The sequence below is a fragment of the Mirounga angustirostris genome, unplaced genomic scaffold (assembly GCF_029215605.1).
Source record: "Mirounga angustirostris isolate CCGP_5_RB_7025 unplaced genomic scaffold, mMirAng1.0.hap1 SCAF_9, whole genome shotgun sequence".
Lineage (NCBI taxonomy): Eukaryota > Metazoa > Chordata > Mammalia > Carnivora > Phocidae > Mirounga > Mirounga angustirostris.
The window spans coordinates 71,052,547-71,067,878 of record NW_026991717.1 but is presented as its reverse complement, the minus strand read 5'-3'; the positions used below and the strand labels follow the sequence as shown (position 1 = coordinate 71,067,878).

The 15,332-nt window shown below is 48.6% G+C and overlaps 4 non-coding genes across 4 annotated transcripts; 3 read left to right on the top strand and 1 right to left on the bottom strand.

Annotated features, from left to right (window-relative positions):
• The first annotated feature begins 1,447 nt into the window (after window positions 1-1,447).
• TRNAL-UAG (transfer RNA leucine (anticodon UAG)) lies at window positions 1,448-1,529 on the top strand. Its single transcript has one exon. It is a non-coding gene; the product is annotated as a tRNA-Leu (tRNA).
• A 5,139-nt stretch (window positions 1,530-6,668) lies between these two features.
• On the bottom strand, window positions 6,669-6,750 carry TRNAL-AAG (transfer RNA leucine (anticodon AAG)). Its single transcript has one exon. It is a non-coding gene; the product is annotated as a tRNA-Leu (tRNA).
• A 1,583-nt stretch (window positions 6,751-8,333) lies between these two features.
• On the top strand, window positions 8,334-8,423 carry TRNAY-GUA (transfer RNA tyrosine (anticodon GUA)). The gene is given in 2 exon segments: window positions 8,334-8,370; window positions 8,388-8,423. It is a non-coding gene; the product is annotated as a tRNA-Tyr (tRNA).
• Window positions 8,424-11,551: 3,128 nt separating this feature from the next.
• On the top strand, window positions 11,552-11,641 carry TRNAY-GUA (transfer RNA tyrosine (anticodon GUA)). Its single transcript is given in 2 exon segments — window positions 11,552-11,588; window positions 11,606-11,641. It is a non-coding gene; the product is annotated as a tRNA-Tyr (tRNA).
• Window positions 11,642-15,332: the final 3,691 nt, after the last annotated feature.

Genomic DNA, 15,332 nt, shown 5'->3' with positions numbered 1-15,332 from the left:
AACCTCCCTGTTTAAAGCTCTTTGTGTAAATTTGTCCCCAAATATCTTTAATTTTATCAAATAAATAATTTTATCCAAATGTGATTGGATGTCATCAGGGAGCCACAATTTCTGCCTTCAGATTGGCTGAAACATCCTCCAACCACATCCCCCAGCCTTTGGCTGAGAAAGGCACCTGTTTTTCTCTGAAGTCTAGGCAGTAACTGTGAATTAATTTCTCTGCTACTGTCTCACACTAGCAAAAGAGACACATCAGTATATTGGCGTTCTGTAATCTCCACTTGGTTGCAATCAAAAAGAGCAAGAATTCTTTTCATACAAGGTGCATGGAAATCCCAAGTTTGGTGGGCCCTAAGACAGAAACGCTAAAGTATGGAGAACTGAGGTGTGGCTACTCTCCCCTGTATCAAGAGGAGAGGAGGTGAGAATCTATTTTTCTCCTCCATTCTGGCCTTGTTCGTATGCTCCTCACCCGGGGCCTGCAGGCTTGGGCTTCTGGGGAGGGTGAGGAGCTGGAGCACGCTGAGTTCTCAGGAATCCTGTGTGCTAGGAGCCCCAGTGTGGGCTCAGAATCTGGGCTCTGTCCCTAGGTAAGGGTGTCTCCAGCCAACTCCTTCCCCAGTCGCCAGTAATAACAGCCGCCACGGGGCTACAGCTGCGCAGGGGAAAGGGGACCTCTCTGGGAAACGAAGAGTTATAGGTTCTAAAGAAAGGTACTGAAAAGCTTCCCAGCCGCAGGAATCCACCCACCCTGAGACAGGCTTCTTCTCTTCCGGCAAGCAGAATTGGGGGAGGAAGCCTCTGTAGACTCTGCTCCGCCAAGACTAGCGAGCGGGCATAGACTGGCACCGCCTATCTGCAGGTGGGTCTCAAGGAGCAAAAGGGGACTAGGAGTCAAGCTTTTTTCTCGGTCCTTTTAACTCACGTCCTACGCTTCCTGGAGGCTCCAGGACTTCTTCTCTGGCTTCAGAACTGAAAAGCATCAAACTCAAAATTGAGCAGACTGCAGCTTTGGTCTTCTTTACACCACCAGCACTCCCCCCCCCACACACACACCCCAAAGCGATCTGGAGTCCAAAGGAATTCATTCCTCCATTCAATAAATACTTTTTGAGCGCTTACTGGGCGCCAGGAGGAAGCTGACGCGACCCCCTGTCTTCGGAGTGCTCCTACGTTCTAGATCCCAAGAGCTTCGCTTCCGGAGCGGATAGTTTGTTTTTAAAGATCTTTCCCTTCAGCTTCTGGAGTGAGAAGAGCTGTTCCGGCTGGGCGGATGCAGGTTGGAGACCCGGGGTGGGGGGTGGGAGGGGGAGGAAGAATTTCTTCCTTAGGGTCCTTTGGCAATATCTACAGTCTTGGTCTCAGTTGGAGGTTCAGAAAACAACGCTGAAAAAAAAGAGCAGAAAGATTTAACTAGGAAGTGTAGACAAAACTCCCCCGCGGGTTTGGTAGCGTGGCCGAGCGGTCTAAGGCGCTGGATTTAGGCTCCAGTCTCTTCGGGGGCGTGGGTTCGAATCCCACCGCTGCCAGGGTTTTGTTTCTATTCATAAGTAGTCACAGCCTTCATCTTCACTTCAAATAAAAGTGTAGGTTCCTGCGGGTTTTGACCAAATCTCAAAATCCAATTATCTGAATTTTCTGAGTACGCGGCTCTAGACAGACGGAATGTGACTAGTGAATGAATGACTCAGTTTACCGACAGGCCCCTCGTAAGTCAAGCAGATCCGTAAAAGACACACTCCTCCGGATCCTCGATCCCCCTTCTGTTCGGAAGGGAGAGAATAAGGCCTTGCTTGCCAAAGGGATGGCATTTAACCTGGGGCACTCTAAAGAGGAGAGAGAGTTTTGGAATCTTGACATAACTTTGAAAGTGCAGTAAACGGTAAGGGTGTGCATAGAAGGGAGCAGGGAGTGAAGTGAGCCTTTGTCTCATCATTTGCTCCTAAGAGTTAACTTGAAAAAATTTGGCAGTCCCACTCAGAGCTGAAGTAAAAAATTCAGTTGCACACAGCGCCCAAAGTGTCCCTGTGGTCCCTGGTGCTGCCTCTCGGACCCCTAATGAGTCACCTATAGGGTGTTCTGTCTTATTTCTCCTTCCACTTGCCTCTGGGGACCGCACTACTACGCCACCCCCACCCCCCCTTTCTGTCTCTCCTTCCAGGTCCACCAACAGGACAGCAAGGATGTGTTAATCAGGGAGCTAATCATTGAGGGAGGTGGCTGCTCACCAGCTCAGGGAAGTGATTCAACAACCAGGCTTAGCCAGGCAAGGAAGACCACCCTGACTCCCACCTAGCTCAAAAAGAGTCCTAGGATGGGTTTGAAGTCAGAATTAGGGCTCTTTAAGAAACATTCTCACTTTCTGGCCTTTGAGGGCAATGCCTTTCCTGCCCCATGTATGTGTACAGTCTTTGGTACCCAAAGGGTGCGTTGGACATGATTATGATACATATATACAGATTTGAATACATACTGCATACAGATTTGAATCCAGGCACTGTCCCCTCCTCAAGACTTCAAGAAGGAGTTACGGGCTCATTCTAGTAAATGGTGTTGGAACCTGACTGGCCTGTGCCCTAAAGGAGGCAAGAGTTAAAGATTGTCCATGTGGCTTCTTACTCTAGTCAACCTCAATAATAGTGACATTTGGGACTGGATAAATCTTTACTGTGGGGGTTGGGGATCGTGTGTATTGTAGGATATTTAGTAGCATCATTGGTCTTTACCCACAGGATACCAGTAACATTGTCCCAGTTATGACAATTAAAAATGTTTCCAGACATTATCAATGTCCTCTCAGAGGCAAAATCATCCTTAAAGACAGAGGGTGCAACTATTATGTCCCACTGTGTGGCTTGTCTTCTCAATACCTCAACAGTGCCTTTTGAAGGGCCAAGTTTTCTAATTTTGATGAAGTACAATTAATCACATTGTTCTTTTATGGATCATGCTTGTGGTGTTGCATCTAAAAAAATCTTTCCCTGATACAAGGTGACAAAGATTTCATTCTAAATATTTTGTGGTTTGGGTTTATGATCCATTTTGAGTTAATTTTTTATGTGGTGTGAAGTAAGGATCAAAATTATTTTTTTAACATTATTTGTTGAAAAGACTACCTTTCTAAAGAGTACATTTATCATGAACACTCAGTGATGTATAGCATTGTTAAATCACTATATTGTACACCTGAAACTAATATAATGCTGTATGTTAACTATACTGGAATTAAAATTAAAAACTTAATAAAAAATAAATTAAAAATGGCTACCTTTCTCTACTGAATTGCCTTTGAAACTTTGTCAGCCATCAATTGATAATATTATGTGTGGTTCTATCTCTGTACTCCTGTTCCATAAATCTATTTTTCATATTTTAATGCCATACTATAGTTTTTTTTTTTTTTTTAAGATTTTTTTATTTGACAGTGAGAGAGGGAAAACAAGCAGGGGGAGTAGGACAGGGAGAAGCGGGGTTTCCCGACAAGCAGGGAGCCTGACGCGGGGCTTGATCCCAGGACCCTGGGATCATGACCTGAGCCGAAGGCAGACACTTAGTGACTGAGCCACCCAGGTGTCCCACCAATGCTATAGTCTTGATTATAGTAGTTTGTATACATCTTGATGGCAGAGTTACTTTCCTCCAACTTTATTGTTCTTTTAAAAGTTGTTTTGGGCATGCTATGTCTTTGAATTTCCATGTGAATTTTTGGAATCAGCTGGTCAATTTCTAAAACCAAAACAAAACAAAGCCAGGGGTGCCTGGCTGGCTCAGTTGGAAGGCAAGTGACTCTTGATATTGGGGTTGTGAGTTCAAGCCCCACATTAGGTGTAGAGATTACTAAAAATAAATATGCTTTAAAATAAAAAACTTGTCTTAAAAAATAAATAAAAACCAAATCTTACTGTTATTTTGATTAGAATTACACTGAATCTATAAATCAATTTAGGGATAATTTATATCTTAACAATATTGAGTCTTCTCATTCACAAATGTGACATGATTTTCCTTGTATTTAGGTTTTCTTTCATCCATCTCAGCATTTGTGTGTGTGTGTGTGTTTGTGTGTACAAATCTTGGACCTATTTTATCCCTAAGTATTTCATATTTAATGATTCTGTTGTAAATTGAATTGTTTTTTAAATTTTCAATTTCTGATTGTTCATTGCTAGGTACAATTATACATATGTAGATAGAGTATAAACAGTAATATATGCAATTAATTTTAATATTTACCTTGTATCCAACAACTTTGCTAGATTCACTTATTATAGCTTTCTGTAGATTCTGTCGGATTTTTACATAGCCATTCACATTTTCTTGGAATAAAAAATAGATTTACTTGTTTGTTTAAACCTGGATGCCTTCTATTTCAATTTTTTTCCATTATTGATTGGGCAAGAACCCCCACTACAATGTTGAACAAAGTGATGAAAGCAGATGTCTACATTTCCTCCCCATCTTACAGGGAAAACATTCAGTCTTGTATCATTTAAGTGTGAAGTTCTTCATAGTTTCCGTTTATCAGGTTGAGGAAGTTTCCTTCTTTTCCTAATTTGCTGAGAGTTTGTGTCAGGAATGAAAGTGGACTTTGTCAAATGCTTTGTCTGCATTTTTTAGTAAGATCATATGATTTTTCTTTTTAGTCTGTTGAAATAATAAATTACATTGATTGATTTTGAATATTAACCAGCTTTGCTTTTCTGGGATAAATACCACTGGATTCAGATATATTGTTATTTTATATATTGTGGATTCAACTTGTTGAAGTGTTCAACTAGGTGGGGAGGAGACTGGATTTCACCTTTTAGCCCCTGCCTGGTGCACTAACTCCTGAGTTACAGCTTCTTATTGTATTCTTCTAAGAGAGACCTTCATTTGTTGATCCGCAATCAACAAAACTGGCAGAAGGAAGAAGTAACAGATACTTGTCCCTAAAATTGCAACTCACCCTCCCCAGGCAATCACACTCTAAGATAAAGCCCCGGGGCTCCGCCCGCCGCACCCCCTCCCCCCACCAGAGAGGAACAGAATCTGTGAAAATGCAGCCTTCGCGTCTGAGTCTGGAGGCAGCCCCAGCTACAACGCCCCTCTCCACCCCCCACCCCCCCACCTTGGATTTATCCTGCACAATACCCACTATGACCTCTAGTCTCTCCTAACCTAGAAAATCTCTCAAGTGTCGGTGCAGATCCCTCTGAGAGTGGCTCCAGCCTCTCCCCCAAGCTTCCCGGCCTCCGACGGTCTCCGAGATTCCTGGGCTGAAGCTTTGGGAAGAGCGCAGTGACATTGGGAGAGGCTTCTCTGTCCCACCTCTTCTACAAACTGTGTAAAAGGCCATGGAAAAGTGAATACTTTAGAATATATTGATAGTTAGCCTCCGAGGATTAAATGAGCCATTTAAGATCCATGCAATCATGTACTGGAAAGCCCATTCTCAGCTGTCATTTAGAGATGTATTTGCTCCTAGAACTAAGGCGTTCAATCCAGAGCTCACCCCAGGTGTGCGGGAGGAGATGAGGGAGTGAGAAGCCCTCGTTCATCTTGAGATGCATAAAAATACAAGACTGAAGGACAAATAGAGGAAGCTAGAGGGACCAGGGAAGAGCCATTCTTATCCGTGGCTTCTCATTGTAATCTGTGGTCCTTTGCAATCCACGTGCTGTGGTTTGTGGTCTGGTAATGGTAGCCAAGCGGCATTTGGCAACTGCCACCCAGGCATTGAACCCGGGGAGGACCTTTCTTGGCTGTGTCACAGCAGGTGTCCCCAGAAACAGTCGCTGGCTCCAGCCGGTCTGACGTGACCGGCAGGACAAGTGAGATGTCCTTAAAAGGAATAGAACGGCCTGTTGAAATCTCCTGAGGCACTGATTTTCTCTGCTGGCTGCACTTGGGAAACTATAAAATACCGAGGCTTGGATTCCACCCCTGGAGATTATGGTGTCATTGGTCTAGAGCTCAGCCTCCATGTGAGAATTTTTTAAAATTCCACACGTGCTTCTCATGAACAGACAGAGTTAAGAACTACCGCTCTAGGGATATAGTGATTCTTTTGGACATGACGTGCCGGGTCTAAAAACTGGACGGAACCTGAATGCTCTTGAAAAATGGCGTCAGCTAGCAAATAAAGGCGACTTGTAAACAGGGGCAGAATATTCTGTGACTATGAAATCTGCCTGATGAGAGAGGGTAGCTGCAGGGATTGGAAGCCCCAGTCTGGCGTCTGCGCAGCTGGGGGACTTTCTCTGTCACTTCTCACTAAGACGTCTTTCTCGGAAAAATGAGCACGTTGTGTCACTGGGCTTGGAGGAAGGCCTCGAGAGGATGTTCCTTCCGGGGCCCTGGCCATGGCTTTGAGGGGTGCATTGAGACAGGCAGAATTTGTCAGCAGGGAACTTGAGTGCTGCTCTGTTCGCCCCTAACCTCCTGGTGAACTTGGTCTTTGAAGATTTATATCAGAACACTGCCAAATGGCAAGGCTTTCCGGAGTGCTACCTGGCCAGAAAACAGGTGCCCTCTGCACTTGAACGGTTTGATCTGAAAAGCTCAGCCTCCATCCTCGTGTACTCATCCACTCACCCGACACCCAATCCAGCGCTACCCTATCAAGGCATTGGAGTGGTTATTCGTCATCTTTTGACCTCAGTTCCTCAACTGGCAAAAGTTCCGCTTGGCAGCGGTGGGATTCGAACCCACGCCCCCGAAGAGACTGGAGCCTTAATCCAGCGCCTTAGACCGCTCGGCCACGCTACCACGGGTGGAGGGCTACTCTGCCTTTTTTTTTCTGATAGTAACTACCTTTCTTTACATCTCAGCCCTATTGCTTAGATTTGTGTTCTGAAGTCCTAACCTTAAGAGCAAGTGGAGGAAGGGTTTGGAGAGAGCAGGGCTCATCGAGAAAGCTTACTTTTCCCCTATAGGCTGTGGATTGCTCATCCCCCACCCAGGGCTTACAAGGGAAGTATTTTACCGAGTGAATGAAATTTGTAGCACAGTAGAAGGCTGTGGGCCTTTTGCAGGTGCCGACTATGTTTTATTCCTGTTGGCTTCCTCTCAGTCTTGCTACAAATTTCTTAGGAAGATAAAGGAAGATTCAAGCTCATTAAGGCCACAAAATCCTACCCACGAGGGAGCATGACTTATCAATGGAGATTTAGGGCATTTGCAAATGAGTGAACACCTACTTAGAACTGGAATCTGACCAAAAACCTAAAGAGGCCAGTGGAACTCTACAGTCCTTCCTTTTACCAGATGAGATATCAAAGAGTTCATTCACACTTGCAGCTTGCTACATTATTTCTTCAGAGAAGGTGAAGCCTTTATATGGTTTTACACTCTATTCCTAAAACACTTGGAGATGTCTCCTTTCTGCTCTCAGAGAGAGAGCGAGAGCGAGAGCGAGAGAGAGAGAGCAGATGCTCATTCCTTTCGAATTTGACGGTTTTAGGACTTTAGGGGTCGTCCAGATCTCCATGTTGGCATCTCAGCGTTGCAGTAGCGACCCCCTGAGACTGCTCTTGCTGCTCGAGAAACTTCATTTCAGGGAGGGGGTGAAGAAACGGAGGTAGCCCGTGTCCTTAAAAGAATGATGAAAAGAAACTTCAAGTTTTCTGGGGGCTTCTCGATCTAGGACTTTGAGTATGGAGCCAAGGAGGGGAGCTCCGAGAGGAGGGGAGCCAGGCTGGCGGCGACTCCCGGGGCTGTGGGCGTGGTCTCCCCGCCCAGCCCCAGAGCCTTTCCCCACCGCTTCCCAGTAAGGGTCCCCGCGCCGAAAGTGAGCCGAGGTCCTGCGGGGCAGCCGGGCCGGGTGCGTGGTGCGTGGGTGGGTGGGGTGGGGATGGGGTGGGTGCGGGCACGTCGGAACCCAGGGTGGGGCAGGGGCGAGGGCGCTGAGAGGGGGCGTTCCCCGAGGGGCCTCCACCTGAGCCTGAGGTCCAGCGGTTCGCGGCCACTTACGCGGGGCCCACTGGGGTGGGTTCCCCTTTCCTTTCCTCCGCAAGCCCTGCCCCACCCGAACTCACGCATCCCTTTCGCCAACGCCCCCTTCCCCGCCCTCTCTTATCGGATTTCTGGCCCCGCGACGGTCGGCCGTACTCCCCTCCCCACTGAAGAAAAGACCTCGGGGAGGAGAAATGAGGCAACAGGTGAGAGCCCGGCCCAGCGGTCTTGAAAATCGCCGCCCCGGGGTGCCTGGCTACCGTCCGGTCGCAGCGTGTGTTTGGCTCTCTTCAAAGGGAGCTCCCGACCAATCCGAGGCAACGTGCACCTGGGACGGGCGGGTGTCTTGGCCCCGTCATTTCCAGAAAGAGCAATGACTCAGCCCCTGCGTCGTGCGCCCTTCGATAGCTCAGCTGGTAGAGCGGAGGACTGTAGACTAGACACATGTGGACATCCTTAGGTCGCTGGTTCGACTCCGGCTCGAAGGAGGTGCCTCATGCTTTTGCTGGCCATCATGAAGACCTCGGCCGGCTAGTGCCAAAGGCCAGCAACACAGGCCGAAGCCAGGAAAACACTTTCCGGAACCCCTACAGCTACGCGTATGCGCTCCCCAGGGAACGCACCTGCACCATCTTCCCGCAGTCACCAGACCCATGGCCTACAGCACAAAAACCATGGCCTGCTTGTTACTCGTGCCTTATCAAGCAGCCCTGGCCAGCCCCCTCATCTCATGCCCTTTCCCCTTTTGTGCACCCCGTGCTCCAGCTCTGGGATCCGCCAACCGTTTTTGCTAAACAGACAAATCCCTCCCAAACAAACAGGTGGCCAAACAGGCCCTGCCCAGGGCAAGCCCTGGAGACTGATAAGCACACAGACCATCACAGCGGTCTTGGACAACCATGGCATCCTTCTAGAAAACCCACCCCCTCAATCTCTGTCTCAGTCCCCTTCTCAGCTTCCTCCTAGGATGGTTACTGTCTCACTTCTGTCTAGCCCAACCTCAGACTCTGTCTCTATCTCTCTGCCTGTCTGTGTGCCCTTACTTGCGGGTCTCTCTTTCCCACTCTCTGTCTCCTTCCTAGTCACTCAAGTGGCTTATAAATAGAGAGACCTACAGAAACGGGAAACTGTCTTCCCACTCTACTTTATCCAGCTGTGGGACAGACCTGCTACCCTGACCTTTTCCAAGCCAATGCCAGCTGTACTCCTCTACTGAGGGAGGCTGACATTGGCAGGAGCAAAAGACAGCGGGGCACTCAGTCGACCTTGAGGGTCACCATGAGAACTTCAGTGACCCGCTCAGGTTTGCTGTCAGTGTGAGGACAGGGCTGTGGCCCCTCGTAAACTTAACTTGCACATGCCTTCACATCAGTTCTTGCTGCAGGTGGGTTTTAGTTCCTTCAAAAGAGCAGTGACTGCTCACCCTCGGTACCATGGTGGTAAACACACCTTGCACAGATTCCCCTGCTACTTCTGATGGAGAGAGATAGAAAGAGAGAGAGAGAGAAACAGGGTGAGAGAAGGGGAGTTTGAAAGCAAAAGGGCAGACATAGACCGAACTCAGAGAGAGCCCTGAGAATGAGGGCCCTAGGGGCTGAAGGCAGGGAGCAGAATTGTAGAGGGAGTGGGGGATGGGGCTGATAGCGTAGGTAGCCTCTGTCACACATTTACCTCCTCATACAGGCCACTGGTCTGCGGATTCCAACCAGCTTGCTAAATTGGGCACTGACCACCTAAGGCGAAATGGGCAGCACCTCCCCTTGCCACCTTATCCACCCCCAAGAAGCAGATGGGGGTGGTCCAGTCAGAAAGCACCTGGGAAGAAATGGGTTAAGCTTCCATGAAGTAGAAAAGATCAGGGCTTTACCAAGGGGTAGAGCCAGGTGACGGGGGTGTGGGGCTAGTGACGGTGGGATGGGGAGTTTGGGCGCAGAGAAGAGTACCAGGCAGTGGCCCTTGCACTCTTCCCTCATGTGGAAGGACAGTGCAGAGGCTTGATGGGCAGTTGGGATGCATCACAGAGAGGACTTGCAGCGGAACTGTGATTGGAGTGTGGCTCTCTGAAGCCCTGCCCTCCCCTGACCCCTGAGTCCACGAGTGCCTTTTTCAGTTCTGGCTCTGACTCTCAAACTGTGGACTGTGTGTATCCCCACACGTCTTCCTTTCTTGACAAGCTGCTCCCCATCCCTCCATCCCCCTGCAGTCTCAGCATGCAATCCCACTGTCCCACTGCTAACTCCAATTAAGCCTGAGTCGGTGGAGTCTGCACTGGTCCAGGAGGCCGTGTCATTGGGGGCCCACAAGTGACTTCAGGAGGAGCCCATTGTTCTGCAGCCACGGAGAATCGCCAGCCTTGAATGTCGCCGTCTGCAGAGACCAGTGGAAGGGGAACAAAGATAGAAATTTAGGCCTTCTTGGATACCCCTGGATGCCATGTGGAGGTGCTCAATCCTTGGGAACCTAGCTTTGGGGAAATAAATAGCTAGTCGGAGAGTGTGGCCAGGGGGGCAGTGGTCTCTGGTGAGTAGCACACTGGAGGGTGAGCCCCCCTCTTCCAGGCTGACCCTTCCTGCCTGGTACCTCACAGGAGGAGCTGCCCCTCCCCCTGTCCTCACAGGCGCACACAGACTCGCCCATTCAGGCAGTGACCACACACTCGCTCCAGGCAAGGGCACTGGGTAGGGTTGCCGTGCCTCTGGGGCACCTTCGCTGGATGGGTGAGGTAGGTGTTCTGGGAAAGGCGAGCTCACACCAGGTGGGATCTGAAATGTCTGTGAAAGACGCGGAGCCAGGGCAAAGGAGTCCACCCGGGATCTCACCGGTGATCTCTGCCCCTCTTGTCTTCGGTGAGCCTCCGGGAAGCCCACAGAACGGTGAGCTACTTCAGGGAGCAGCCGCCTCTGCCAAAGGAATCCGGGTCGGTGGGCAGAGAGGGGAGCCAAGGAGGGGAGCTCCGAGAGGAGGGGAGCCAGGCTGGCGGCGACTCCCGGGGCTGTGGGCGTGGTCTCCCCGCCCAGCCCCAGAGCCTTTTCCCACCGCTTCCCAGTAAGGGTCCCCGCGCCGAAAGTGAGCCGAGGTCCTGGGGGGCAGCCGGGCCGGGTGCGTGGTGGGGTGGGGATGGGGTGGGTGCGGGCACGTCGGAACCCAGGGTGGGGCAGGGGCGAGGGCGCTGAGAGGGGGAGTTCCCCGAGGGGCCTCCACCTGAGCCTGAGGTCCAGCGGTTCGCGGCCACCTACGCGGGGCCCACTGGGGTGGGTTCCCCTTTCCTTTCCTCCGCAAGCCCTGCCCCACCCGAACTCACGCATCCCTTTCGCCAACGCCCCCTTCCCCGCCCTCTCTTATCGGATTTCTGGCCCCGCGACGGTCGGCCGTACTCCCCTCCCCACTGAAGAAAAGACCTCGGGGAGGAGAAATGAGGCAACAGGTGAGAGCCCGGCCCAGCGGTCTTGAAAATCGCCGCCCCGGGGTGCCTGGCTACCGTCCGGTCGCAGCGTGTGTTTGGCTCTCTTCAAAGGGAGCTCCCGACCAATCCGAGGCAACGTGCACCTGGGACGGGCGGGTGTCTTGGCCCCGTCATTTCCAGAAAGAGCAATGACTCAGCCCCTGCGTCGTGCGCCCTTCGATAGCTCAGCTGGTAGAGCGGAGGACTGTAGACTAGACACATGTGGACATCCTTAGGTCGCTGGTTCGACTCCGGCTCGAAGGAGGTGCCTGATGCTTTTGCTGGCCATCATGAAGACCTCGGCCGGCTAGTGCCAAAGGCCAGCAACACAGGCCGAAGCCAGGAAAACACTTTCCGGAACCCCTACAGCTACGCGTATGCGCTCCCCAGGGAACGCACCTGCACCATCGTCCCGCAGTCACCAGACCCATGGCCTGTTGCACAATACAGTCCACCTTGCTGCTGCTTTTTGGAGCCGTCCAGACCACTTCCAGCATCATCCCGGGCACTTTACAGTCTTATGCACCCACCACTTGTGCTCTGGACTCTGCCACCAGCACCAGTTTGCCCAAATGGACAGATACCTGCCAAAGAGGTGGCCAAACAGGCTCTGCCCAGGGCAAGCCCTGGAGGCAGACAAGCATATAGGCCATCACAGGGGTCACCGGCAACCATGGCATCCTTCTTGAAGACTTTACTCTTTCACTCTGTATCCGTCCTCCAGTTGTACTCTGTTCTCTTTGTCTCTGTGTGTTTTGTTTCCTGACTCTGATGCTGTATACATATTTGACCTAGAGAGACAAAAATTGCTCATTTTCCTGCTTAACCTAGTATTTGTACAGAATTGCCATTGGAGAACTTTCAAGTAATTGCCAATTCTCTACTGCACTTTAGCTGACATTGATAGGATGCAAATGCAGTTTTGTGAATGCAGTTTGAGAGGGCTGATTATAACTGTCAGTGGCCTATTTAGGTGGCTGGTCTCGTGTCTCAACTGTTGCTCCTGGGAGACACATGTTTTATTTGTATCATACTTTTTGCCTCTGGAGGCTTGTGGCTCTTGTTGTAAGAGCAATAATCTTTCCTACTCTGTTCACACCATTTGGCACACACAGGTGATCTACATGAGGATTGTATAGCTCTTCCTCCACAAAGAGACCTGAGGTTTGAGTGTCACCATATGCAAAAATTAGGGTCTTGCAATCAAGGATGGAATCTTTGGCCTCTCTTCAACATTCTAGAATTCTACCTCTTCATGCACTGAGCTAATGCTTCCACCATTACATTTAGATTTTTTTTTCCTTGTCTACTAAGAAATGTGCCCTGAGAATTATGAACTGAGACAGGTATCCTTCAATAAGGGTATATAGTAAGTCCTGCATCCTCTTAGCTCAAGAACCTATGTCATATTGGTTCAAAAGAGCTGTCACTCCTTAGGACTGGTGTTCGGGTATGTTTTATTCACAGGCTTTTTTATAAACACCTAATCTGCCTCAGGTACTGTAATTGTGCCAGGGAAATAGAGATTAAAATATAGGCATTGCCCTAAAACTGTTTAGTGTCTGTAGGGGGCAGATGGATGGAAGCAGATAATTACAATATAATGTCCTGAAAACTGCAATAGAGGTAAATAGAACATTCCATGCAAATCTAAAACTAAAGTCAACCTTGGGAAGTTTTAATTCAGGCTGGGGTGGAAGTCAGAGTAGAAAATGTGGGACGTCTCCTGGTATCGCCAGTGCACTGAACTCAGTTGAGTTTTAGAAAATGAGAGTAGATCTGTGATCAGGTGAGTTCACTGGACGCAGAACAGTTTTAGGAAAAATAAACAGACACTTGAAGAGGGTTGATCTTGTGTGTTACCATATATGGTATCACTAGAGCATACATACAACCCCAGGACTAGCAAGAAATGAAGATATCAATAATTATGCATGAAATTTTATCCAGTCTCATCATATCCCTACAGTTCTAATTGCTGCCCACCCCAGAAGCAAGGGGAAGATTTCTCTTTTGAGTCTTCATAAAGAAGATACCATGGCTTTATCACTTGATCTGAATATTATTCTACCAGAATGGTCAGCAGAAGAAAAAGGGATAATGTCCCATGTACTTCAACATTCACCTCCATTCATTATCATTTTCTCTGCACATACTTTTTTTTGTCACTGCCTGGCTTGGGTCAGCTGACAGATAAAGGCAGAAATATTGCCGACAGCAAGAGAGAAAAATCTTATGTCAAAATAAGGGTTTGCTTCTTTTTAGATTTGACAAGAATAGGGAATTGAGAAATTTCCATTCAAGATCTCTAGAGGGGCTCCTGGCTGGCTCAGTCAGTTGAGAATGCCACTCTTGATCTCAGGGTTGTGAATTCAAGCCTCATGTTGGTTTGGGTATAGAGATTGCTTAAAACTAATATCTTTAAAAAAAAAAAACCTTTTTTTTGTTAAGTAGGACGCAGGGCTTGAACTTAGGACCCTGAGATCAAGAGTTGGATGCTTAACTGATTGAACCACACAGGTACTCCCCGCCTTTCCCCCAAAAAAAGATCTCTTGAAATTGTCTTTTCTCCTCAAACCTCACCATCTGTTTACCACCTGGGGAGCCTTTCTCAGCAAGTACTGCCTCTAGCTGGGTTCCTGATGCCTGGATCAATATAATCCTCTAACGCAAGCCATCCCAGTGTCAACTAAATGGCTCTAAACAGGATACAAATAAAAATGTTTACCTTTCAATAATGGAATTAATTAGAAACCAAAGCTTTTGTCTGCACTAGGCTAATACCAGCAATCAAGAAGGATATAGCCTGAGGTGCCTGGCTGGCTCAGCTGATAGAGTGTATGACTCTTGATCTATGAGTTCAAGCCCCGCGTTGGGCATGGAGCCTACATTAAAATAAAAATAAATAAATAAATAAAAGGCTGTAGTCCAAGACTGGTAAAAGAGTGACTATTGGCATGTAAAATCCATAAATGAGGAAACATAAGACCCAGCCTCAAGTGGGATATATTTTCAATCAGTAACGGTGGAAGGGAGAGTGGAAAAACGTCAGCATCTGTCCATGATGGAGGATGAAGGCTATCTTCCTCTCAGGTGCACTTTTGCCTGCTAAGTCCCATATTGTACACAGACTGAAATATCTTGGGGCATTTTGTGGCACAGTTCCCTTAATTAAGTATCAGATATCAGAGGGGTGCCTGACTGGCTGCATTGGTAGAATGTCCTAGAGTGTCAGACTCGATCTCATGGTTGTGAGTTCAAGCCCCAACCTGGGCAAGGAGCCTACTTAAAAAAAAAAAAGTCAGCTATCAGATAAAATCAGAGCCTGCTCCACCTAAAATCACTGAGCACTTTCCAATAAATAAAACTTTCTAAGATAGGGGAAGGTACGGTCCTGGAGGCTGGTAGCCATGAAAAATATTATGGTGACTCAGGATCAGAAGGCATCTCTTTTTTGACCAGGCAGAAGAACAGGGTCTGAGACGCCACACCTGAAATGAACGCCTAAAAAACAAGCAGTTTCTTCCTAAGCTTGGTTTCCCAGGGCTTTTCTCATCCCTGCAGCCTCACTGTCCCCCTCAGTATGTCAGATAATGGGGCAAGAATCTGAGTCACAAAAAGGGCGACCAAGTTCCTGCCTCTCTGTCCTGTAGCATGACCCACCCTCAGCGGCAGGCCAATGCTGCCTCAGAAGACGGGAAGTATTGCTCTTTTTACAGGTGGGTGTTTCTTCCTCTCATCTTAATATTTTACTGAAAATATTGGAGGCCCCAAAAGGGCTACATCTGAAGTAACTAACTTTTTTAAAAAAGGTTTTATTTACTTATTTGAGAGAGAGAGAGAAAGAGAGCACAGAAGCAAGGGGAGCAGCGGAGGGAGAGGGAGAAGCAGGCTCCCCCTGAGCAGGGAGCCCAACTCAGAGCTCAATTCCAGGACCCTGGGATCATGACCTGAA